We start from the raw sequence: 23,816 nt of genomic DNA, 5'->3' as shown, positions 1-23,816 counted from the left end.
TATAATAGAGTCGCATGCCAAACCCAGGCAAGCTTGCGTCTTGGCTTTGTTGATCCACTTTGTAGGATCAGAAGCCAATAACTTCTCTGAGCCTCAGCATCCTCCTTGCTAAATGCAGATGTCATGAGCATTATTTCAAGAGTTTGGTGCTTAGCATATTGTAAAACATCAATATTATTATTTTTTAAAAGACTGGATTAAAAGGCCCGAAAGGAAATGAAACGTAGAATTGGCTTCTGTGAGCCCTCTATGCCTTATCTGGACTTACGTTTTGGTAAGTGAAGGAATTTGGGATAGAAGTACAAATAAAAGCTTTGGGAGAAAGACGAGGAAGCAGAGAGTGGAGATTTGGGCCCTCTTATGGAGAAACCAGTTCAGATCACAACCTGAGCTGTGAGAACAGTGTGGGGGAGCAGACGTTGGAGAAAGTGTGAAAACACACACACACACACACACACACACACACACACACACACACAAACCAGGGAGGAGAAACCTGAGAAGTCAACTCTGCCTGGGGAATCCAGTGGTGGATAGAATCTGACAGAACCCTGGGGTTTATGGTCTGGATACCTGCAGGGAGAAGTTTTGGCTGGAGTGGAAAAGGGGACCTGGCAGGAGAGCCCCAAACTGGGAACCAATCCAAAGCCACTAGCCTGCCAGACCAAGAGGGGAACTTGGAGCGCCCGCCTGGTAAGCACCTGATTAATGAGTAAGCTGCTGGCTGGTTCAGGTGAGGGTGCACCTGTGATTTACCTAATCCCTACAAAGCTCACACCATGAGCTCCCCACACACCCTCATCATTTCTCATTCTGACTGCCTGACTAAGCCTGGATTTTGCCGAGCAGCCTTTGGGGGTAGGGACTCCTGAAAGAAAGTTAAAAAAAAAAAAATCTGATTTTCATCTGGTGGTCTTGGCCATTAACAGAAGTGACAATGAAAACAAAAATAGAAGTTGCTTCATAAACTTGGGAGCGCCAGAAGCTATGATTGAACAAAATGTGAGCAAAAGCTCATAGTCAGTCTATCCTATGTTATTACAGACTTTAGACTATCTTGGCATTTTTTGTGGCCTTTCTTGTATAATTGGGTTTTTATTTTTGTTAATATAAATTCTTTTAACGTTTAAGTGTAACAAGCTTAAAAAAATTAAGAAAAGTTCCAAAAGCCTAGATGTGTAATTTGCTAAAAGTTCACAAATTGAAAACACTCATATGACCAGCACTTGGAACAAGAAACAGAGCACGACCTCACCCGGGAGCCCGTCCTGTGCCCCTTTTTCCAGCATGAGACCGCATCTCACACCATGGTGTATTTTTTCCTGGTTTTTTTCCTCTTTAAAAAAAATACTGTTAATTGTGGTAAAATGCACAAAACATAAAACTTATCATCTTAACCATGTTTAACTGTACTGGTTGGTGGCATTCCCTACTTTTATTTTACATGGCTGTGTCACCATCACCACCACCCATCTCCAGAACTGTCTTCATCCTGCAAAACTGAAATTCTGCACTAACGCCCCATTCCCTGCTCCCTGTCCGCCCCCCGCCCCCCGGCCCCGAGCTCCTGGCAGCTGCCCTTTGACTTTCTGCTCTCTACTTTTGACCACTCTAGGACCTTTGTATGAGTGGAATCATACAGTATTTGTTCTTTGGTGAGTGGCTTATGTCACTCAGCGTAATGTCCTCAAGGTTCACCCATGTTATAGCCTGGGTCAGAGCTTCCTTCCTTTTTAAGGCTGAATAATATTGCATGGTACGCATAGACCACATTTTATTTATCACTCACCCATGGATGAACACTTGGGTAGCTGCCATCTTTTGAGTATTGTGAATGGTGCTGCCATAAGCATGAGTGTAAAGTACCACTTCGAGACCCTGCTTTCAATCTTTTGGATACACACCCCAAACTGGAATTGTTGGGTCATGTGATAATTCCATTTTTAATTTTTTGGGGCACCTCCTGACTGTGGTCCACAGCTAGTTTTGCCCATTTTTAACTTTATATACATAGGGCTGTTCAATACGCACTCTTTTGTCTGGCTTTTTTCATTCAACCTTTGTGGTTTGTGAAACTCAATTTTTATTGATATAATTTTTAACAGGCACCTGGTGTTGTAAGGAGTGACAGTGTGCTTGATTTTTATTTGCTTGTATTGCATATTCTCTCATATTTTAAGCTACGTTTTTTATAGGTAGATCCTCAGTTCTTTTTATTGGTGTAGCATTTTGCAAGAGTATTGAGTAAAGTAGTACATTTCTTCCTTAAAATTCAATAGAAACCTTTGCTGAACCCATTTATAGGGTCTGTGAGTCTGGTCCCTTGTGGGGACATAAGCCACCACTCTCTGTTTTTGTTGCCTTAATAGACTTCACAGCCCAGAGAGGCAGATATCCAAGTGAATATTCCTGCACAACCCACGAGTTGGGCCTACTCACATGGCAAACATCCTTTCCAATTTTAAGATTGATTCTATAATTTTATGATAGAGAACTTTGGTCAGCCATTCAGTTACCGTGGCTGATAATCACTGCATAAGATAATAAAGTCCTGCATTTCCATACTTCCTCTAAACTGGCTTTTCTAATGAACCCTTCCATCCACGATGACCCAATTAAAACAAAACAAAACAAAACTGCAATTGGAATCACATATTTGTAGAATCCTTGAAGCACCTATGGGTTTCATTGACTGCTTTTTTTTTTTTTTAACCATTTCTCTAGAGAGCTGGGGGAAACATTTTGTAAATCAGACGATCTAATTAGTTATGTGTTAACAACTTTTTTTTTAAGTCTGCCTTGATTTATTTATTTTAAGTAAAATCTTTTTTTTTCCCCTAAAGTCTGTCTTTATTTACTTATTTATTTTAAGTAAACTCTATGCCCAACATGGGGATTGAACTCACGACCCTGAGATCAAGGATTGTGTGCTCCACCGACTGAGCCAGCCGGGTGCCCCATCAGCTCTTAACAGTCTTGTTTAAGTGTTCCAGAGAATCCCAGCTATGCTCAAGGAAGTAAGGGAAGTGCGTTCTAACTTGGTCGGCTGGAGTGTGGTAACCACATAATCGTAAGAATGTCCTTAGAGGACAGTGCTTCTAGGAATAGAGATGGGGGCCTGGAGGTCCAGCTGCCCCTCCTTAGGGTCATCGGCATATGATTACAAAGAGCTGGCAGGTCTCCTTCCATGCTCCCTGGTGCTCTGGGGGTAAAGCTTGGAAGAGGGAAGAGGGAGGGCAGGACATGATGTATTTAGGTGGAGTCAGGGGTCCTGGGTTTGAGTCCCTCCTCTGACACTTACCAGAAATGTGATATGGAGCAAGTCACTTGACCCTGCTGAACCTCGCTTTCTCCACTTGTGGAAACGGCATAATTTATAGATTTTAATTGCATTGTGTCTGTTGCCTTTTTCTTAAGGCCTCCATTCCCAAAAGTTCAGATCTTTGAGGTCCTTATCTTGCTGGGAGGTTTGTGGTGCAGGACTGACAGTAGAGTTTTCCTGAATCCAAACCCACCCTCTGGGGTTTGTTTTGAAAGCTTAAAGTCATTTCGCAGAAAATGCTAGCTAGTGTCCAGAAGATGGGGTGTGTGTGCAGGGTGTGGGGCGGGGGTGGAGGGAATGGAGGCTGGCAGTCTTTGTTCTGTTTCTGTTTTGTTTTTCAGCGAGAGGAGAACGAGAGTGCTTTCCAGGGGCTAAGAAAGCGTTGGTGGGTTGGGGATTCTAGAAGGAGCCCCAAGAATTTGAGTCCTGGTTTGTCACAGTCCAGCTTTCAGGAAGGTGGCCAAACCTGGGAAGGGAATGGCTGCTTGGCTCCCTATAGGCAGCATGCAGACTCCTCAAGGTACCCAGTGGGCCATCGCAATGACATGTCAGGGATTACGAGGGGGACAGAAAATTAGGGGGCCCCACCTCGAATGTTCTTCTTTGCTTGTGACCCTGGAACCATCTCTGCCTCTTGAACAATTGCAAGAACCGGGATGGGAAGTGAGAGTAACAAAAAGCTAGGGTTGAATTCATTTGCTTTAATAGAAATGAAGAAATTAACATTTCTTATGGCCTTAATTTCTGGAGCAAAATTCCTATTGGCCCCGTGTAAATATAATGGAGACATCCTAACGTCCAGCTAACATCACTACTGTGGGAATTAAGAGAGGTGGCTTATCCAATAAGCTCTCCACCATGTCCTTTAGGACCCAGCTCTCCCGGTTACAGAGAGAGCATGCGGGCCCCAGGCTCCACTATGGGTTGGTGGAAGCGGAAAATTACCAAGGGGAGGCAGGCTTGCCTGGGTTTCTGCGTGGGTGTTCAGGGTCTGTTGCATCCATCAGCAGACCAGAGCAGGATGTTGACAGTTGGGGCTGCTTCCTTTGTGGGATGAAGCAGGGCGTTGCCTCTAAATGCTGACACTGCAGATTTTGCTTCGTTTATCAAGGAGGAGAGAGACTCAAAGGCACCTCAGGCCAAGCATCGGAGATGCTCTGACAGGCTTCTGTGTCCATCCCCTGTCATGCCTCAACCGTCTGGCCCGTCACAACAGCAGATTGCGCTGGAAAATGATTGCTTTGCTCCTGCGTAGTAAGTCATTCGCAGGGAATTTGGGCTGCTGATCAGGGAGGGCCTTGGCCAGCAGTGTCTAGACTTGCGCTGAACAATAGAAATCCAATGCCCCACAGAGGGAGCCATTATTTTCAATTTTTTTTTAGTAGCCACATTATAAAAAGTAAAAAAAAAAAAGGAAAAAAAGGTAAAATTCATGCTTATAATTTTTCAAAAAGATTTTATTTATTTATTTGAGAGAGAGAGAGAGAGAGCCCAAGCAGGGAGGGGAGGGAGAAGGAGAAGCAGACTCCCCACTGAGCAGGGAGTCCCACGTGGGGCTCGATCCCAGGACCCTGAGATCATGACCTGAGCCGAAGGCAGATGCTTAACCGACTGAGCCACCCAGGCGCCCCCACGCTTAAAATTTTTATCCTCTGTAACTCAGTGTATTAAAAATACTACCACTGCAACATGGAATCAATATAAAATACAAAAATATATCAATATAAAATATTCATGGGATAGTTTACATTCTTTTCTGTTTTCCATTAAAATGTTTGAATTCCAGTGTACGTTATCTACTTAGAGTGCATCTCAGTTGGAACTAGCCACCTTTCACATGCTCCGTGCTCACGTCTGGCTTCTGGCTTAGACAACACTAGTCTATACCCATGGTTTTCGACTGGGGATAATCCTCCCCTTTATCGATAACTGCAGATACATTTGATTGTTGCAGCTGGAGGGAGTGCTACTGACATCTACTGGGTGGAGACCCGGGATGCTGCCAGACATCCTACAATACGCAGGAGAGCCCCCACAGCAAAGAATGATCTGTCCCAAGACATCGATAGTGCCACGGCTGAGAGACCCTAGTCTGAACCCATCCCTTTTCCCTGCTTTTTTTCCCACAGCAGTGAGAATGAGACACCAAGAGCCAGGGGGTGGCAGGACAGGTGCTGACACCCAGGTCCCCTGAGTTCAGCCCCGGGGCATTCCCCTACCTCACCCATGACCTCCTCCAGCCATGTGATAGTAGCAGGTGTCCCCAGCCCTTTTTCCAGCACAGCTCAGCAGATGAATACAAGTGACCGGTCACAAGCCCCAGGCAAGAAACCAACCCCCCCACAAAGTTCCACGGCACAAACGTTTCTTTTGTGTTACATGAAAATTTCGGGAAAATTCATACACTTGTCAGGACCTGAAGACTAGAAGAGACAAAGGAAATGCCGAGGTCAGCAAGAATTCTGCAGCTGACGCAGGGCCAGCTCTGGATGAGGCCCTCGGAGCATGGGTGTCAGAGGGGAGCATCTTCCAATAAGATCGAATTTCTTACTTCACTGCAAGAGGACCATTTTCTGAATGTCCGTGTCAACGTTTATGCTCATCAGGCAACAAAAAGTACTTTTCAGTGACGGGAAGCCACAGCCTAGAAGTAAAGTGACCAAGGGTGTTTCCCTCCTTTTGTCTCCTCAGGGGTCCTATCCGTGCGGAGGTGCACAGATAGGGAACTTGTTGAAATGTCTGGGGGAACCAATAGGAGAATGAGGGAGGGAGTGAATGAGTTGCATAGAACAGCTTCGGATATAAACTAACCTTTCTCCCGGTTTGCTTCAGTGTTAAGTAACCTGTTGAGTAAGTGTCACCTTTCACGGTACTTCTCTCCTGACCCTTGGCCTCCTTTGGCGGTGTTGCGGCTCCCGGCGTCCTGTGGGTGCCCAGCCCCACCCTGCATTCCCACGTTTGTTGGTGGATGGCCCAGTTCCATGTTGGGAAGTGACGTGGGAAGTGAGAGCCCCCTGGACGCCTTCCTCCCAGGCCCTGGGCCTGGCCGAGGGGTTCCCTGTGAGAGCCTCCCTTTCCCTCTGCCCTAAGCTCCTGGAGACATTCAGACCTCACTTCGTGCATCGGGGACCTCTGCACACTCCTGGAGCTTGTCCACCCTCCACGGGGAGAAGGCATCCTTCCTGAGCCTTTCTGCCAACCGGGAGCCCTTGAGCCTACTCCAGAGCACATTCGGATCCACCCGCTGCTTGATAAGCCCTAGGCATCCATTTGTTCCGGCGGTTTGTGCTTCATTCCAAGACTCTTGCTGGGTTTTGCCCACTTTCCTGCCTGTTGCTGCTCACCAACTTAGTAGAGGATGAGTAAACAGCACTCAGACTGGCTCCAGCCGTTTTGTGGTTGGAAAGGAGCTCAGAGCTGTTCGAGAAGGAGATTGGCAGAGACGTGTGTGGCTGTCGCATGTGGGTCCCCCCGGCCCCGTCTGTTTAATCACGGGCGTACCACTGGTGCATTGACCCCCAAAGACGCAGATGTCGAGGGGCTGAATCCCATGGGAGGATTCCCAGCCCTCTGACCCAAGGTTGTGTCCTGGCCTTTCTCCGCCTTCCACGGTCCCTAATTCTTCTCATGCCATCGGTAGGAGATTGTGAGGTCTCTAACTCCACGGGGTGGGCTGGTGTGGGGTCATTAGGACAAGAGGCCCAACTCTGGGATGTGGAAAACACGATGCCTTATGCTGAGACCGAGAGGCTTGTCTCGGGACAGAGGGAGCGCATGTTACGTGGATATGGATCCGTCTACTTACCAACTGCCCGCTGTGGGGACAAATCCCTGGCCACACAGAGCGGCTAGTTTCAAGGGCACGGCCACTACACCAGCTCCCGGTTCTGTGCGGCTGCCCAGTACCTCCGCAGACAGGGGACTACTCTGTCTGCTGATCAAGGCCAAATTAAGCCCTTTCCAGACCCCTGGAGCTCCTCTCTTCAGAGAATTAAGCCATGACTATTTCTCTTTCCTCTTTCTCATCTCATGATTTTATTTACTTTGAACAATACACACAGATATCTTTCTTAAATGAGATGAAGCCCAGAATCCAGGGATCTGTTCGAAGCACAGTGGATTTCTCCACATCACTCACAAGAACTGGCTTCATCTTGCCTGTGTCCCGGCTCTCATTAGCTGGAACTCCAGCCCTGCGTTGGCGGGGGGGGGGGGGGAGGGGGGGCTGCCACTCCTTTGCCCTCAGCATCCCTGGTGCAGCTGGGCTGGGCAGGAAGTGGTAGACAGAGGATGCTTCCCTGCCGCTGTGGGGCTGTCTGCAAACCACCTCCGCACGCACGCAGCTTCTGCAGCTGGACTGGGTTGCAGGCTTTTGGGCTGCAGACGGATGCCAGGACCAACGTCAATGCCATGATGCAAACACTGAAAACAAACGGGAGAAAGTGTGTTTTGCATCCAGGTCCTGGTTTCACGGTCGTATTTGCTGACCCAGCACATCACTCTCGCTGAATCTTAATGAAAACATTTTTGGACAGGGGTGAGTACCATAGGTGCTTTCGTTAAAGTGACTTCAGAGCATCGTTGACCCAGGTTCTCAGTGGGACACGGTGCTGCGTCCCGTGGCTATGGACTGGCCAGTGTCAAAGGAATGCCACATTTCACTTTTTTCTGCTATATCTCCTTGCTCTGCCGGCTTTATTTTTATTTTACAAGACAACACAATGTTTTGGTGGAGGATGAGTACCCAGGGGAGTCATTTTCAGGGGGAGGATATGAGGACATTGGCACAAGGAAAACTTTATGTTCTAACTGCATTTATTTTTCTGGGTTGTTTTTTTTTTTTTCCTGTGATGGCTTAACAAGTTCGAAATTCAGAAACCCTTAGAAAGAGAGGCAGTTTGATTTAATGGTACACAAATGGATCTTAAAACCATCCGTCCCCTAGCTTGTCTATGTTGGAGAACTGTCAGGCCCAACAGAGCTATAAAAACTGTCCTGTGCTGTCCAGTGGCTCGGCCCCAGGCTGCAGCCCCGGCACCACCTCCCCCCCCCCCTGCACCCTCCCCGCCGTCCGCCCCCCCAGCCCCTCCTTGGGAAGGGCGTTTGTGGAATCCTGGCGCTGAGAGGTTACTGCAAGTCATTACTGCTCATTTTTGCAGCATCTACCGAAAAGAAAACACACTCAGATGCTGGGTCTGGCCTTTCTCTCCTGTGCCGGTTTCCAGGCCTTTGCTTTGCTGTCAAGTCCATTGTCCCCCAGAGCGTGGGGCAGCAGCAGGAAGCGGGGCACCCGGAGGCCTCATCACCAGGGTGCCTCCGAGGGAGGAGGCCAGTGTGGGAAGATGGCGTTGTCATCCTACCCCACTGCCCTCACCCCCCAGGTCTCTCTTCTTGGTACCCATCTCATTTCCCAACAGATTTCCAAACTGGGGACTACACTCAGATCATCAAAGCTGTTGCTCTGGGAAGGCATATGCTAATGAGGCAGGGCCCAGGACCCCGCTGATCTCTTAGGGTGGCCCCCTTTCCTGCCCCTCCCTCCCCCCCCCCCCCCCCCCCCGCTCCTCCCATCTGCAGTGCAAGGGGAAAGCAAGCTGCCTGTTTGCCTTTCTCTTTCAACACTGCTACTGATCAGAAATCCAGAAGGGTTTAGACGGTCAAGCAGCTTCAGCCTGCTTAGGACAAGTGGGGAATGCAAGAATTAGAACTTCCGTGCCCCCAAGAGCTGGTACAGATTGAAAACATAATTAAGTGCAAAAAAAAAAAAAAAAGGTTTAGATTGATTCATAAGTGACCAATTTCTAGAATTTTCCAAGGGATCTAGAGGTTACTTATATGTAAGTCTCTGCTATGTACAAAAGAGACAGAAGGTTGAAGCAAAGGTCCTTGCATTCAAAGCGCTCACAGTCTAGAAAGGAGATGAGACACCTGCCCATGAGCAGGTAGGTGAGAGATCCCCACCCACACACAATGAGCAAAGCCTTCCTGCTCCCCCAGCTGCAAGATCTTTCTCAGCAGGGGGTGAACGCAAAGGAACACAAATCAGGCTCCACTGGTGTTGAAGACTAATGAATACATTTACTAAAAAATGCTTGAGGGGGCTCTGAAACCGTGAGGGATTGGGTATTACAGAGAACACAGTGAAGACTTAATGGGGAAAAAAATCCCCTTACCCTCCCAGGTTCCACATCTCATGGTGACGGCTGAAAATCTCTTTTCTCATAGAGTCAGGCCTCCTGCTGCTTGGCTGTCTCATTTAGTCCTCTCCTTTGTCCACCTCACACCACATCGCTCCCCACAGCCAGCCCCACAAATGCTGTTTTCCTTCTCTGCATTCTGTTGGCGGCCCCTCTCCATTTCTACACCCACTTCCCCCAACAGCCAATGGACACTTTAGGGGGCAGAGCAAAGGAACGGCTCCTTCCTGATGGCACCTGAGTTTTGGGCTCCTGAAGAACAGAGAAGGTTAATCGCCCCAAACTTTGTGACGGAAATCTCCCATCTTTTTGTGTTCTGGGAAATGACTTACTATAGAGAACCATCCTTCCCCGCATGACTTAGACAAGACCCACTGTTATTGGCTGAATGTATCCCTTCAGAATTCATATGTTGAAGTCTTGAGTTCCTAATCCCCAGTACCTCAGAATGTGACTGCATTTGGAGACAGGGTTTTAAAGAGGTGATTAATTTAAAATGAGGTCAGAAGAATGGGGCCCTAATCCACTATGACTGATGTCCTTATAAGAAGAGAAGGTCAGGACACAGACATAAACAGAGGGACAACCCTGTGAGCTGTCCAAGCGAGAAGATGGTCATCTACATGCCAAGGAGAGAGGCCTCAGAAGGAACCAACCCTGACAACACCTTGATCTCAGACTTCCAGCCTCGAGAACCATGAGAAATAAATTTCTGTTGTTTCAGCCCCCCAGGCCGTGATATTTGTCATGGCAGCCTTACCAGCCTAAGACAGCCACTGTCCAATCTTTCTTGTGACCCCCATAAGACTCACGGATGACTTCGTTATTTACCTGTGACAAGGCCAGATACAGACCCTCCAAATTACTATCTTCATTTCATAAATGATTAGCTGAACTGTTTGTTCCCTCAAACTTGCTAGACACAGAGGCAGACATATCTTGTTCAGCTGACAGACTCCTTCTGATTGCAAAATCATCCCAAGTGTGAAAGGACCCATCTGTGGCTTGTCCACTCCTCCCTAAAATATCTAGATGAAACCACTGGTGAGACACTCTGGTCTTCGGATCTGTGGTGCTTTCCCTCCTGCAACAGCCTGAATGAAATCAGTGCCCTCACCTGCTTGTCTTTTGTCTTTGACAGTTTGGTGCTGTGATTGGATGGGGCTGGAAGCCCATCCGGATCCCGGCTTCTCCACCCAGATGCTGAAGCCCCTCCAGCCTGTCATGTTCCCTTCTCATCTGGCATTCCAGGGATCCCACGTGAGCCCAGCTCTTGGTCCTCTGCTCAGGATATTCGTCTGTGGTAGCATGGTAAGGACTTAAGTTTGCTTCTTGGTTTGGGTGCTCTTTTGGTTTTGTCCTTTTGCTGGCTTCTGTTCAACCTTGGTACTATGGAAACTCTGAATCTCCTTCTCAGCCCTTTCTGAAAATCTCCTCTGATTATACGCTTTACCACTATGGTGGCAATCCCGTTCCTTATTTCAAAAAATGGCAGGGTTTTACTGGGAACAACTTAGAACTGTAGTGGTCTCTTTGGGGCACCTAGACTCTCCCAAAACTGGTCCATCTAAGAGGCACCATCAAATCTCAGGGCTTTAAGATCTCTCCTCCTCCATCGTCAGCTCATTGTGCTTTGCAAGGAGGGGGACAAATGAGACAATGCCTCCAGTCTATCTCAAGCTGTACTGAAGAATGTCTCTCTCAATGTCTCTCTCATGAGCAGCTCTCTGCTTCCCAGCTCCCCATCAAAACCTGTACCATTGGCGCTTCCTACCTACAATGGAAAGCTCGTGACCTGAACGCCCACCTGAACAAAGACTTACTCAGATTTCCATGCTCTTGGTAAAGAATTTCCAGACAGTAAGAGTAGGGAAGAGTTTGCAATTAATTCAGACTGGTCCTCAAGGCATATTCCCCTGTGATTCCTGATTTATAACAACTTGTGCAGCGGCTGGTGGGTGCCAAAGTTGCCACTGTATGATTTGAAAAAGCCAAATGGGCTTCATGAGGACCTTCCAAAAAAATCAGAACACCCCCGAGGCTTACAGGCCAAAACCATTAGAGAGGAACTTTAGAATCCATTCCCACTGTTTTCTCTTAAAAATTGATGGCCAATGATACAAGATTGCAGGCGACAAAGAAATGAACCCACCTCTGTAGACATAGAATAGAAAATGCTAGGAAGGGGTGCCTGGGTGGCTCAGTTGGTTAAGCGACTGCCTTCGGCTCAGGTCATGATCCTGGAGTCCCAGGATCGAGTTCCGCATCGGGCTCCCTGCTCAGCAGGGAGTCTGCTTCTCCCTCTGACCCTCCCCTCTCTCATGCTCTATCTCATTCTCTCTCTCAAATAAATAAATAAATAAAATCTTTAAAAAAAAAAAAAGAAAATGCTGGGAAGAACTACTTCAGTCTTGCTCTTGACAATTAACTGCTCTTTGTAACTAATTTTGTAAATGGCTTACAACCAGAAATTAGAGATACTATCCAAAAATGTCATGTAAATAAAATACTCCTCTCTCTGAAAACGTACACTCACTCAACACCATGGAGACACCATTGCAGAAAAGGTCAAATCAACACAGTGCAAACCAAAGCCTTTACAACCTAACTAATTAGGAGAAGCAAGTCAGGGCAGTCTGCTTCCTCCAAAACTCCCCACAGAGACACTTGCAGATAACATCAATAAAAAGGATGTTGGATTTGGGATTGCCTGGCTTTAAAATGTAAAAGGGAACAAGAATCCAAATTCCATCTCCCTGATGACTTTCTCTGAGGGACCCTCCCCCTGTGTCTACACTAACATGCAAGAGGAGACAGTCATTCCCATGCATGGGCACCCCGTTCCCTTCCTAGTGGACCACATACAACACATTCTACCATTAACACCTCTCATTTCCCACCCTCTCCCTTGTACAAAAACCATACTGTGGAGGGACTTGATAATTGATCACATGACTGCCTTTCTCTGAACCTCTTCCTGTCTTACTAGGATCCCTCACTACCAAGCATGGCTTTCTGCTAGAGTATCAGTATTCTTGGCTTCTGCAACAAACTCACCATTGAGGTCCCTGATTCCTTGCTCACACTTTTTTCCCTTTCATGACTCTCATTGACCACCAGATTTTTCTTTCTCCTGTCAAAATCCTGAACCCCATTTAAACCCTCAGGTACCAACTAGGTACTTGACTTTCTTTGAGCTGCTCACTCCACTGACATAGACCAAAGCTAGGAGGCTAAACCTCTCTGAGTAGAAAAAGAACTTCTGTATCACTCTTAGCATAATACCCTCTACCATAATACCCTCCAAAACAAGAATCCTTTAAGGTTTCCAGCCTATAATTCAAGGCCTCCTTAACAAGGGAGTCTCAATACCCACATCCAGTTCCTATAGTAACCCCCCTCTTCCCCTTGAAGAAGCCAAATGGGATACCACCTAGTCCAAGGCTTGAGGCCAATCAACAAAATAGTTGCTTTCAGGTTTCTTCTAGTTCTGAAGGAGTCCAGCCATTCTCCCCATCCAACACCACTTGCTTCATAGTTATCAGCTTATGTTCTGCTTTTTCGAATATATTTTTCAACCCCGACGCATAATATATTTTGACTTCATACAGAAAAGTCAACAATACAATGGTCCATCTTGTCTCAGGGGTTTACTGAGGTCCCTACTTATTTGGCTAGGTCCCTAAATACAGACCTGAGAGATTTAACCCTCCCCTGCAGTTCTGTCTTTATCCAGTATATAGATGACATTTTTTTTCTGCTCACCTGATTTTGACAGCTCATTTATTACCAACCATTATTTATTCCAAGGTCTTGCCTGACAGGGCCACAAGCTCTCCAAAAACAGAATGCAATGATGGAGTCCTCAAGTGCATTATCTTAGGGCATGATATCTCCTCTAAAAGGAAGATGTTATTCCCTAAATGAATTAAGACTACTATTAATTTCCCTCTTCCTGAGATGAAAAGATGACTCCAAGAGTTTCCAGAATTCGTTGACTATTGCAGAAACTGGACTCCTAATTTTTCCACTATAGTCTCTCCCTTATGTGCCATGGCTAAGGAGACCATTCCCAAACCCTTTAGTTACTTTCCTTCCATACCTTCATTTCAAAGCCTCACATCCTCTCGATCCTCTCTTTTGGATTCCCTGTTTTGGACGCACTGTCCTTTTCCCTTTTTATAAACAAAAGGGAAGAACATGCTTTGGGGTCTTCACCTTATGTGCTTATAGTCAATGTGCTTTTGGAGTTGTCCATGATTGTGTTATGTTATGGAAATAAAGTGGGTCTGGGTCACCTACCAAAACTGGAACCCAAATCACTGGCCTATTGGAGGCTTTACCCAAGAAATTAAATATTCTCAAAATTGAAGCTCATAATAGTAGCCACACCCTCAAAATTAAAGGAAACTCCTCGTGTGACAAATATGTTATAATATCTGCTTCCCAAGAAAAATTTCCTTGATTACTTGCATACTTCCCATTGCTCAACCTTCTTTAGAGATGGAAACTCTACTTAGGAAGCTTAGGGCATATCGACTGCTAACACCTCAGCCTGATAAAACTAATTGGAAATATGTTGGATATTTGATCCACTCAGATGAGCTTTGGAGATGCCCAGATGGTTACTGGGTCTCTTCTCTATCCCTTACCTGACCACAGCCTCCATAACATTGCACATCATGGCAAAGGTAATCTTAAAGGTCTCCTCCATATTGGTGAGGTTGCTTCTAGAACCTTCATATTGAACAGGTAATGTCAAATTGCCCCATGGGTCAGAAACATAATCCTGGTGAAAATGTAAATGTAGGACAAGATTAAGAGACAGCTCCCTCTGTCCCTGTTTTCACTGACAAGTGGGTTGTATCCACTTCCCAAAGTCTTATGAGCATGAACATGTTCTAACCTTAGTCTTATATTTTTAAGATAATTACAAGTGAGTTATTATTTAAAAAAATTTTTTTATTTTTGTTTTTGTTTTTAAACTACCAGGCTAATGCTATCATTGTAGCTTCTACTACAAAGAATTTTTGTCACTTGGGGGAATCCTTTTGTTCTTTTCCAGTGTTAGAGAAACTCATTTCATTGCTGAGGTTATGTGGGACATTCAATGAATATTCCCTTTCTCACAAAAATTGCACTGTCCTTATCACCTTCAATCCTCTGGAAAAATGAAATGGATTGATAGTGCTCTAAAACTTGAATTCATCAAGCTCACTGAGGAAGTCAATCTGCCTTGGTCCAAAGTCTTGTCTTTATTTATTTATTTATTTATAAAGATTTTATTTATTTATTTGACAGAGAGAGACACAGTGAGAGAGGGAACACAAGCAGGGGAGTGTGAGAGGGAGAAGCAGGCTTCCTGCAGAGCAGGGAGCCCGATGTGGGGCTCCATCCCAGGACCCTGGGATCATGACCCGAGCCGAAGGCAGACGCTTAACGACTGAGCCACCCAGGCACCCCAGAGTCTTGTCTTTAGTCCTGATGATTCTTTCCTCCTCCCCCTCCACTCACCATTGACTGTCTCCTTATGAAATAATTACCATCCCAATGAAGATCCCTTTGCTCCTCCTGGACCTTAGAAGATCCTAACCTGATATAATCCAATGTCCTTAAATACTGCCAAGGTCTTATTAAATACTCTCATACTTATTACCAACAGGCTACATCTGCTTTTCTCCCAGAGGCTCCATGGTAGCCCTTACCTGATCTTCAGATTTGAGACCTAATTTTCTGGAAAGATATCACTCAACACCGATCTTGAACCAGGAGGAATGGAACTTTCATTGCTCTCTCAACCACCATATTGCTGCAAAACTACATGTAGTACAACCTTGGGTTTATGTTTCACAATTAAAATAATTATAAGCCTTACTCTGAATGGAAATCCATTCTAGTGGGAGACCTTAAGCCAGGGTTCCATGAAAGCCCCCAGAAGCAGATGACACCGCAAAGGAGACTGCTTTCACAAGACTCTCAGAACAGGTAAATGGCATCCCACATGTTGGGCATGCATCCTGTCCAGAGCTGCACAGGTAGACCTTGTTTTATTGTCCTTTGCTGATATTGCAATTTTTTATAAATTGGAGGTTAGTGGCAACCTTTCATTGAGCAAGTCTCTTGGTGCCATTTTTCCAACACATTTGCTTACTTTGTGTCTCTGTGTCCCATTTTGGTCATTCTCACAGTAGTTCAAACTTTTTCATTGTTATTATATTTGTTACGGTGATCTGTGGTCAGTGATAGGACTCTCTAAAAGCTCAGATGATGGTTAACATTTTTTAGCAATAAGGTATTTTTTAAATTAAGATATGACTTTTTTTAAAGACATAATGCTATGCCATACTTAATAGACTACAGTACAGTGTAAACCGAACTTTTATATGCACTGGGGAAGAAAATTTCATTTGACTTACTTTAGCGCGATATTCACTTTATTGCAGTGGCCTGGCCCTGAACTCACAATGTCTCTGAGATAGGTCTGTAAATGCTACTCTGCAGCTATTGACTTAACAAATGATTTACTCATGGATCATGATCCAGCAGCCCTGAGAACAACTCTGCCTCCAGCTGAATTTGTGCACAGGGGCCAAATCTCAGCTGACAACTTTACACTTATACGTGGACTAACAGTGGGGCGGATCTGGACATCTCCATTTCCTCATTTCCAGACAGAGTTGTTCCAGCACAACCTCATGATGGAATAAGAGGAGGGACTGGTGATGTTGAACTTTACCTGAGCCCTGGTGCTTCCAGAAAACAGTGAAGGCTAATCCCCTAATCTTTTGTTCTCCAAAATCTCCTACGCTTTTGTGTTCTGGGAAATAGCTTATTGCAAAGAACAGCCCTGGCCCCATGACTTAGATAAAACCAACTGTCCACTTGTTCTTCTGACCCCACAAGAATCATGGATGACCCCATAGTTTACCTGTGACAAGGCCAGACACAGGCCCTCCAAATTCCATCTTTGTTTCATAAATGATTACTGAACTCTTTTGTCTTCCAAAACTAGGTGGATGCAGAGATAGACATTTCTTGTTCAGCTGACAGACTTCTGATTACAAAACCATCCTCACTATGAAATGACCCACTGTGACTTTTCTACTCCTCCCTATAAACATGTAGACAAAACTACTGTGAGACTCTGGTCTAAGGATCTGGGGTGCTCTCCCTACCGCAATGAGAAACTAACTTTTATTGAGCACATAGTATGGGTCAGGCACTGTTCTGAGGGCTATACATATTATCTCATTTAATCCTCACAACAATTCTACGAGGTAGGTATTATGTTTTCCCCCAGTTTTCAGAAGAGCAAAGCAGAGTTACATAAGTTGCCTTGTGTCCCATGAAAGAAAACAGCAGATTTGAGGTTCAACTGCAGCATTTTCTTTACAGTCTGAGCTATGGCTATGAATTCTCATACATTAAATACTTATATACTTATTTTGCCATACTAGTAATAGAAATTGGAAGTGCTCTGCAAAGCGAGGAATTAAGAGATGGAGGAAGGTGGCATTTGAGGATCATCTGGAAGTCTGGAAAAGCCTTCGTTGAGCAAAGATGGAGAAATGACTTTGCAGGCCATGAACAGGTTCATGTCCAGCAAACAATAGAATCAGGGTCTGGACTCAGGAGAGCTTTTTTGGAACCAAGCTGCAGGTTTAGGAATTATCCATATAGAAGTGCTGAGGGACATTGAGAGAGTTTTTTCAGAGCATCAGTGGGGTTAGTGGTCACATGGCCATGGGTTGATGAACTAGCAGGAAAAGGCAGAAAGTATCGAACACTTTTTCAAGAAGTGTGATGGCAAAAAAATGGAGAAAATATAAAAATAACTGGAGGGTCAGGCAAGTGCCTAAAACATACATGTCATGGTGACATCTGTAATCTATGGAAGTAGATAATGAGCTTTACTATTTTCCAGGTACCGGGCTAATCACAACATTATTTGATCCTTCCCTGGTGACGTGGATACCATAACCATCTCCATATTATGGATGAGGATAATGAAGCTCAGAAAGGTTAACAGGAACTTGCGGGCCATAGAGCAACTGGAACTCTCATTCATACATTGTCCGTGAGAATATCAATTGGTACAACTGCCTTTGGAAACAGTTTGGCATTTTTTATAAGGTTAAACATACACTTACCATAAACCCTAGCATTTGCTCTCTGAGGAACTGGTTCTCTCCCAGAGAAGTGAAAACATGTCCATAAAGACACTTGACCACTAGTGTTCATAATAGTATTATGCATAGCAGCACCACATTGGAGACAACCCATTTGCCCATCAACAGGTGAATGGATAAACAAGCTGGGACATAGGCTTACAATAGGTCACTGCTTTGCAGTAAAAAGGAACTGACTACTGATATACGAAACCACTAGGGATGAATTGTAAAGTCATTATCTTAAGAGAAAGAAGCCAGACACAGAGAGAGCACAGACAGCATGATTCTGTTTATAACAAACTCTTGAAAAGACAAATCTAATCTATAGTGACAGAAATCAGATCAGGAGCTAAGTGTACACATTTATCACACATAGGAGCATTTTGTTGTATGTAAATTATATTTCAATGAAGTTGATATAAATTTAGGGGAACCTGGGTGGCGCAGTCCTGTGAGCCTCCAGCTCTTGGTTTCCGCTCAGGCGGTGATCTCAGGGTCCTGAGATGGAGCTCCGTGGCAGGCTCCATACTCAGCATGGAGTCTGCTTGAGATTCTCTCTCCTCCCCCCTCTCCCCCTCCCCGACCCTGCACTCGCTCATCCTCTCTCTCTGTCTCTGTCTCTCTCTCTCTCGTTCAAATAAATAAATCTTTAAAAAAAGTTGATATAAGTTTAAAAACAAAAAAGAAAAAGTCACACGTACTGACATGGAATACTTTAAAAATAAGTCACAGAAACCTAAGCCTAGAATTACATTAAAAAATAATACAATTTTAATTACTTCCTTACCTATGTAAATACATGGAAAAGGATCCAGAAAAATCACAACAAAGTGATAACTGAATGTCACCCAAGGGTAAAGGAGCAAGATGGAGGGGGCTTTTCCCTCACAGTAAATATATGTTCACTCTGTACTATTAGGTCTTTATAATAGTATGTATGTATTGTTTGTACACTGGCTTTAAAAAAAAATGATAAAAAAGAAAAACACAAACATACACACACACACGCAGACACAAAGGCACCTGTCCCAAATCACATGAATCTGAGCCCAGTTTTAACTATAGAGCCAGAAGCCAAGAGCCACTGGGCATGGGGCCTCAGCTGTGAAGGAGGATCCTGGTGGCCTCCCCATCCACTCCAAGCACAGGACACCCTGCTGGAGGAGCAGATGACCCAGTGGCCACCTTGCATGCTCTCCTGGGCTCTGGACATTGTGGTAGCTCCGCAGATCATGTGAAACCACTAAGCCAGATTGGAGAATGCTTCAGTTTCTCTCACTTTCTCATAATATTTGCCTACAAAGCCAGAATAATTGTGAATATTTTTTTTCTTGATAAGTGTTTTCTAATGACAACCAGTAATGTAGTTTCCTCTAGATTTGTGGCTCTTAATAAGGGGCAATTCTGCCTCTCAGAGGACATCCTGCAGAGCACAGGGCAACCCCCACAGCAAAGGATTAGTCTGCTCAAAACATCAGCAGTGCTGAGGCTGAGAAGCCGTGATGTAGGCCACGCTGCTTCCATGCTACTCTTCAATCTTATCCAAGAAATAAAAAGTTTGCTTCAATGATGGAGGTTGATTCTCACAGTTATGTGCCATCTTTAAGTGTTTTATGAACCATTACGTGGAAATAGAAACAGAATAGTTGTCTTCTTGTTTCTGGACAAAAGTTGGTCTTGGGCAAGTATATGAAGGGAAACTCTGGGAAGGTAGGAAATGCATTGGAAGAGAACTTGGCAATGATTATGGCACCCTGGGCTCTAGCTTTGGCTCCTACATGCACCTGCTCTGTGCTGCTGTCTGGGGCGGGGAGGGGGGCACCTAACGCATCTTCAGCTCTCCTCTGGTTCCAGTCTTTATTCTCCAACAAGTTCATGGGTGAGCCGGTTTGGAGTGTTGCTGAAGCACAACAACATATAATGGGAGAAGGAACAAGAAATGATTCCAGCGCTGCCCCGCCACTCCCAGCATGTGCTCTCCGTGTGACCCTCTTCCTCTCTTGTGCTGAGAAAGGAGGAAGTCAGGCAGGCAGGAAGGCTGGCCAAGGGTGAGGTCCCGGGTTGGGGACTAGTCGGGTGACAATGGGCTGGATAGAGGGAACTCTGCCGTGCTATGTGCACAGCAGGTCCAGGTGGAGAATTTGTTCAAAGAAACTCTCAGGGAAGCGGTGACCAGCCTTGGACATTTCAGTGTCACTCGTTGAAAAGAGCTGGGGGGCCCCTGGGTGACGTAGTCGGTTGTGTTCGACTCTTGGTTTCAGCTCAGGTCGTGATCTCAGGGTCGGTCGTGATTTCAGGGTTGTGAGATTGAGCCCTGTTTTGGGCTTTATGCTCAGTGGGGAGTCTGCTTGAGATTCTCTCTCCCTCTTCCTTTGCCCCTCCTGCTCATGCTTGCTCTCTCTTTCTCTCTCTAAAATACAGAAATAAATCTTATAAAAAAAAAAGAATTTTTTTTCCAGGATGAATTCTAGCTCACTTAAAATATTTCTTATTAGAGTAATTCCAGAAGATAATATTTTTCTTTAATTCTCATGAAAGGTTTGCATTTGTGTTTTTGTTTTGTTTTCAGAAGCAAGTAAGAATAAGTGGGTTTTTTTTAAAAATTTTTTTAAAGGTTTTATTTATTTATTTGACAGAGAGAGAAACAGCGAGATAGGGAACATAAGCAGGAGGAGTGGGAGAGGGAGAAGCAGGCTTCCTGCTGAGCAGGGAGCCCGATGCGGGGCTCGATCCCAGGACCCTGGGATCATGACCTGAGCCGAAGGCAGACGCTTAATGACTGAGCCACCCAAGCACCCCAAGAATAAGTGGTTTTTTAAAATATACATATTAAATTCTTTTTGTAGATAATCCATGCACGTGGTAAGACATTTAAATATTACAAAGGTCACACAATGAAAAAGAAGTCTTCCTCCCAGCTTTGGGGCAGATGCTCTTGTTTTCTTCACAAAATGATTTTTGGGGGACAGACGAAATTGGAGAGTAGTTGCTCTAGTTGTTGCTTTAGGAAAGAACAGGGGCGCCAGCCAGCCAGCCAGCCAGCGGCCGGATGGAACTGCTTCTAGAAGGATATTCTATTCCGGACAGACAATAACAGGGCAATAAACTATTGCACACAACTCAGGTAGTTGCCCTGCTGCTTGTTGATAAAAGAAAGTGGCGGCGGGTTGGGGGGAGTCAAGGGATAAGAACAAGGTGAGAAATTGAGGCTTTTGGAGTTACAGGCTGGTGTTTTACTGGGTTTTCTTCTGGAATAGTCTGCACGGGTGTATTAGCCAACCACTTCTGTCTTCCTCTCTATGTCATCATTTTCAGAGTAGGTGGTTATAGCCAATACAGGGAAGTGACACGAGTCAGAAAGTATTGCCTAGGTTTCCTTCGTCTTTCGTTTTCTTAGAACTCTGCTGTCTTCTTTCTGTGTCCAAAGCAAGTTCTGGTTTGCACAGAAAGCCTGGCCTCCAGGGTGCCCATAGGCTTATCATGTTTACCTGGCACTGGTTTTGAGTCTCGCTGGACTCCCACGCATGTGGGTCCCCTGGGATTTTCTGCTCATGGGCATCATAGACATGTGAATGGGGCAGCTGGGAGGGGGATGTGCATACCGTGTCTGTCGCCTCTGTTCTTGGGTATGCTCCAATGCCCTTCAGAACTTCGCTCACAGAATCCGAGTTCAAAGATGAGATTATTAAGATTTTCAAGATGGTGACCACAAAGCATAAAACAAGTGTGGGGCCCCTCTGAGCACAGGGTCCTGGGCAGCTGCACAGACTGATGGCCCCGCAGTGTGATGTGAAACCAGGACTGCTGAAGTGTCTCAAAACCGTGAGACGAGCTGCCTGAGGCCAACACCAACACCCCGAGGACAGTAGAGCCACGAGCTGGAAGGAACTGGGGTTCCTGATGACATTGCCAAGCCACAACTTTAATCCCCTCGGAGCTTGCTGGGCTTCTTATCATCCGAGATAAAAATATCCTTGTTTTTAAAGCTGGTTTGAGCTGAGTATTCTGTTACTTGCAGTTGAAAGTATTCTAATGTATACAGGCGTGCATTCTGTCCATAATGAGCGAGTGCGGAACTGCCTTACCTCCCTTCTTACTGGGCTGCGTGTCTCTGCTCCCCGCTGTTGACAAAGCTGGACACATAAAACCAGGGGCCCCCTTGTTAGTCCTGATAAGGCTTGCAACTGAAAAGCTGATGGAGACGAAAGGGCCCAAGCTAGCAATCAGATTCCAAATGGAATGCCATTCTAAACAATTACCTAGCCAAGACAGGTGCTCTCCTTAAAAACACTTCATGTACCTTCACTGCCTCCTTTAGGTAAACGGTCATCTTGTAAGAGTCTCCTGTGACCCGAAGAAGCCTAGTCCAGTCCCACCCAGGGTTAAGAGACTGCATCGAGTTTTCCTGCCTCTATGTGTTGGTTCCTCTTGCTTCCAACTTCAGGGTCATTTGGTTTAGGAGGTTAAAAAAAAAAAAGTAATAGTATAAACATAGTAAGTCTGAAACCCTCCAAGCATGACCTCAGAAAACATTAGCCAAGCAATGGAGCTATAGCAAATCCTTGCAGATAATTGGACAAATCTCCCAGCCTGCATGGGTTTATCTGTCTTTCCTGGACATGGTAAGTGCCCACGTATGCCAAGATTGCTTGACCCATAACACAAAAACCTCTAGGAGATGTTGTACAGACCGGTCTTACAGATTCGAAGTCATCCCCTTTTCTTTACATGCAGAGCCCAAGCCCTGACAGTGGCCTCAGATGGGTTACTAATGTCACAGTTGAAGACTAGGGGTATCGAACACTAGTAGCTGGAAAGTGCTAACAACGACGACATTGTTATCAACATTCTTAAGTGCCTGCAATTCTTCGCAGGAGTTTATGGCTGGAAAAGTCCCATAGAGGTGACCTGGTCTAGCTCTACCATCAAGGTAATTGAGACACGGGTGTGACTTGCTCAAGGTCAGCAGTTGATGCCTACCTGGGATTGGGTGTTTTGATTTCCTGCCTTGTGCTCTTTCCCCTGCACCCCACCCCTCTCTTATTGCTTGCCAGTTTATTGCAGGCTCTATTTCTACCCTCTCCTCTAAATGCTTTATGTTCACAGGACACTCTCCTCAGGATAAGATTACACTTTTTTCCACATTACTTCCCCATCCTCTCTCTTCTCCCCCAGTGCTGTAGAGTCGCTGCTGCGGAGTCTCCAGCTGAAACCAGTTAAGAGGGACTTCCTGCCAAGTGACTTATTCCCAGAGCTCAGGTCTGAGCAGCTGGGTAGGGAGGAGTCTCGGTTGTATTCTTTCTGATAGTGTTACATATCAGCCTTGATCTGACTTTGTCAGGCTCAAAAATGTGCCTGAGTTACTCTGTAAACAATCACAAAACATCAGATTTAGAATATAAATGCGATTTATTTAGAACATAAATGTGATTCTCTAACTGTGCTCCAGGGAACCCTAGGGTTCCTCAGGGGGTGCCTTCCATTCAACCTCTAATAGCAGGTGAGCTGGGGAGCTGAGCAGACTCAGGTTTAGGCCTTTGTCCCCTCCCCTGCGTTATTTTATTCAGTTGAGGTTCTGTGTAAGGTGTCTTGTGAAGAAAGGGGCTTGATGCTATAAAAATGGCTTTCAACTCTGGATCTAATCCAACACTCTCCTTTTAAATGTGGAGAACATGGAGGTTCGGAAGGAAGGAAGAGGAAACTGTAATAGTCCCGTGCAACGCTGCACAACTAGTTAGTGACAGAAGCAGGGCTGGAAACCTGGTCTGCAGACTCTCCCCCAGCACCTGGCAGAGATGCCCTGGCCCCTCCAACAAGCTGTATTTTTGGCTTGATAGAGAGACCGAGCTACTGGAACCAGCACCACGGTGGCTGGAAAAGGAAAAGGAAAGGGACAAAACCAACACTTATCAAGTGACTACTGTGTACCAGACACTGAAAAGACATACATTCATTGTCTCGGAAGAGATTCACTGGGCACCTCTTCTGTGCCAGCCGCTTGGCCCAGATCCCACCCCTGCCTGCCCCATAGATGGACTCTTTCCTTGAAGCCTCCCAGCAAGGCAGCTGGGGCAGTGGAGAAGAGAAGTGACTGACAGGGTAGCACAACCCAGAAGCGGCAGAGCT

At 45.6% G+C, this 23,816-nt stretch overlaps 1 long non-coding RNA gene across 5 annotated transcripts in view; it reads left to right on the top strand.

The window, feature by feature from the left end:
- The window catches only part of LOC118543135 (uncharacterized), a 140,923-nt gene extending 119,248 nt beyond the window's left edge, over positions 1 to 21,675 (top strand). For 2 of the 5 annotated variants that reach the window (XR_013441386.1, XR_013441385.1), the window contains 3 exons: positions 10,661 to 10,830; positions 15,182 to 15,504; positions 17,444 to 21,675. This is a non-coding gene — a long non-coding RNA (uncharacterized LOC118543135). Of the gene's footprint in view, positions 1 to 579; positions 694 to 3,622; positions 3,843 to 4,433; positions 4,577 to 7,736; positions 7,860 to 10,660; positions 10,831 to 15,181; positions 15,505 to 17,443 lie in introns of those variants that run through there. The other 3 variants (XR_013441384.1, XR_013441387.1, XR_004920929.2) reach the window with 3 other exon arrangements.
- The last annotated feature ends 2,141 nt before the right edge of the window (positions 21,676 to 23,816 follow it).

This window comes from Halichoerus grypus, chromosome 9 (genome assembly GCF_964656455.1).
Source record: "Halichoerus grypus chromosome 9, mHalGry1.hap1.1, whole genome shotgun sequence".
NCBI lineage: Eukaryota > Metazoa > Chordata > Mammalia > Carnivora > Phocidae > Halichoerus > Halichoerus grypus.
Note: the sequence above shows the minus strand (reverse complement) of the source record. Positions and strands in the feature narration are given on the sequence as shown.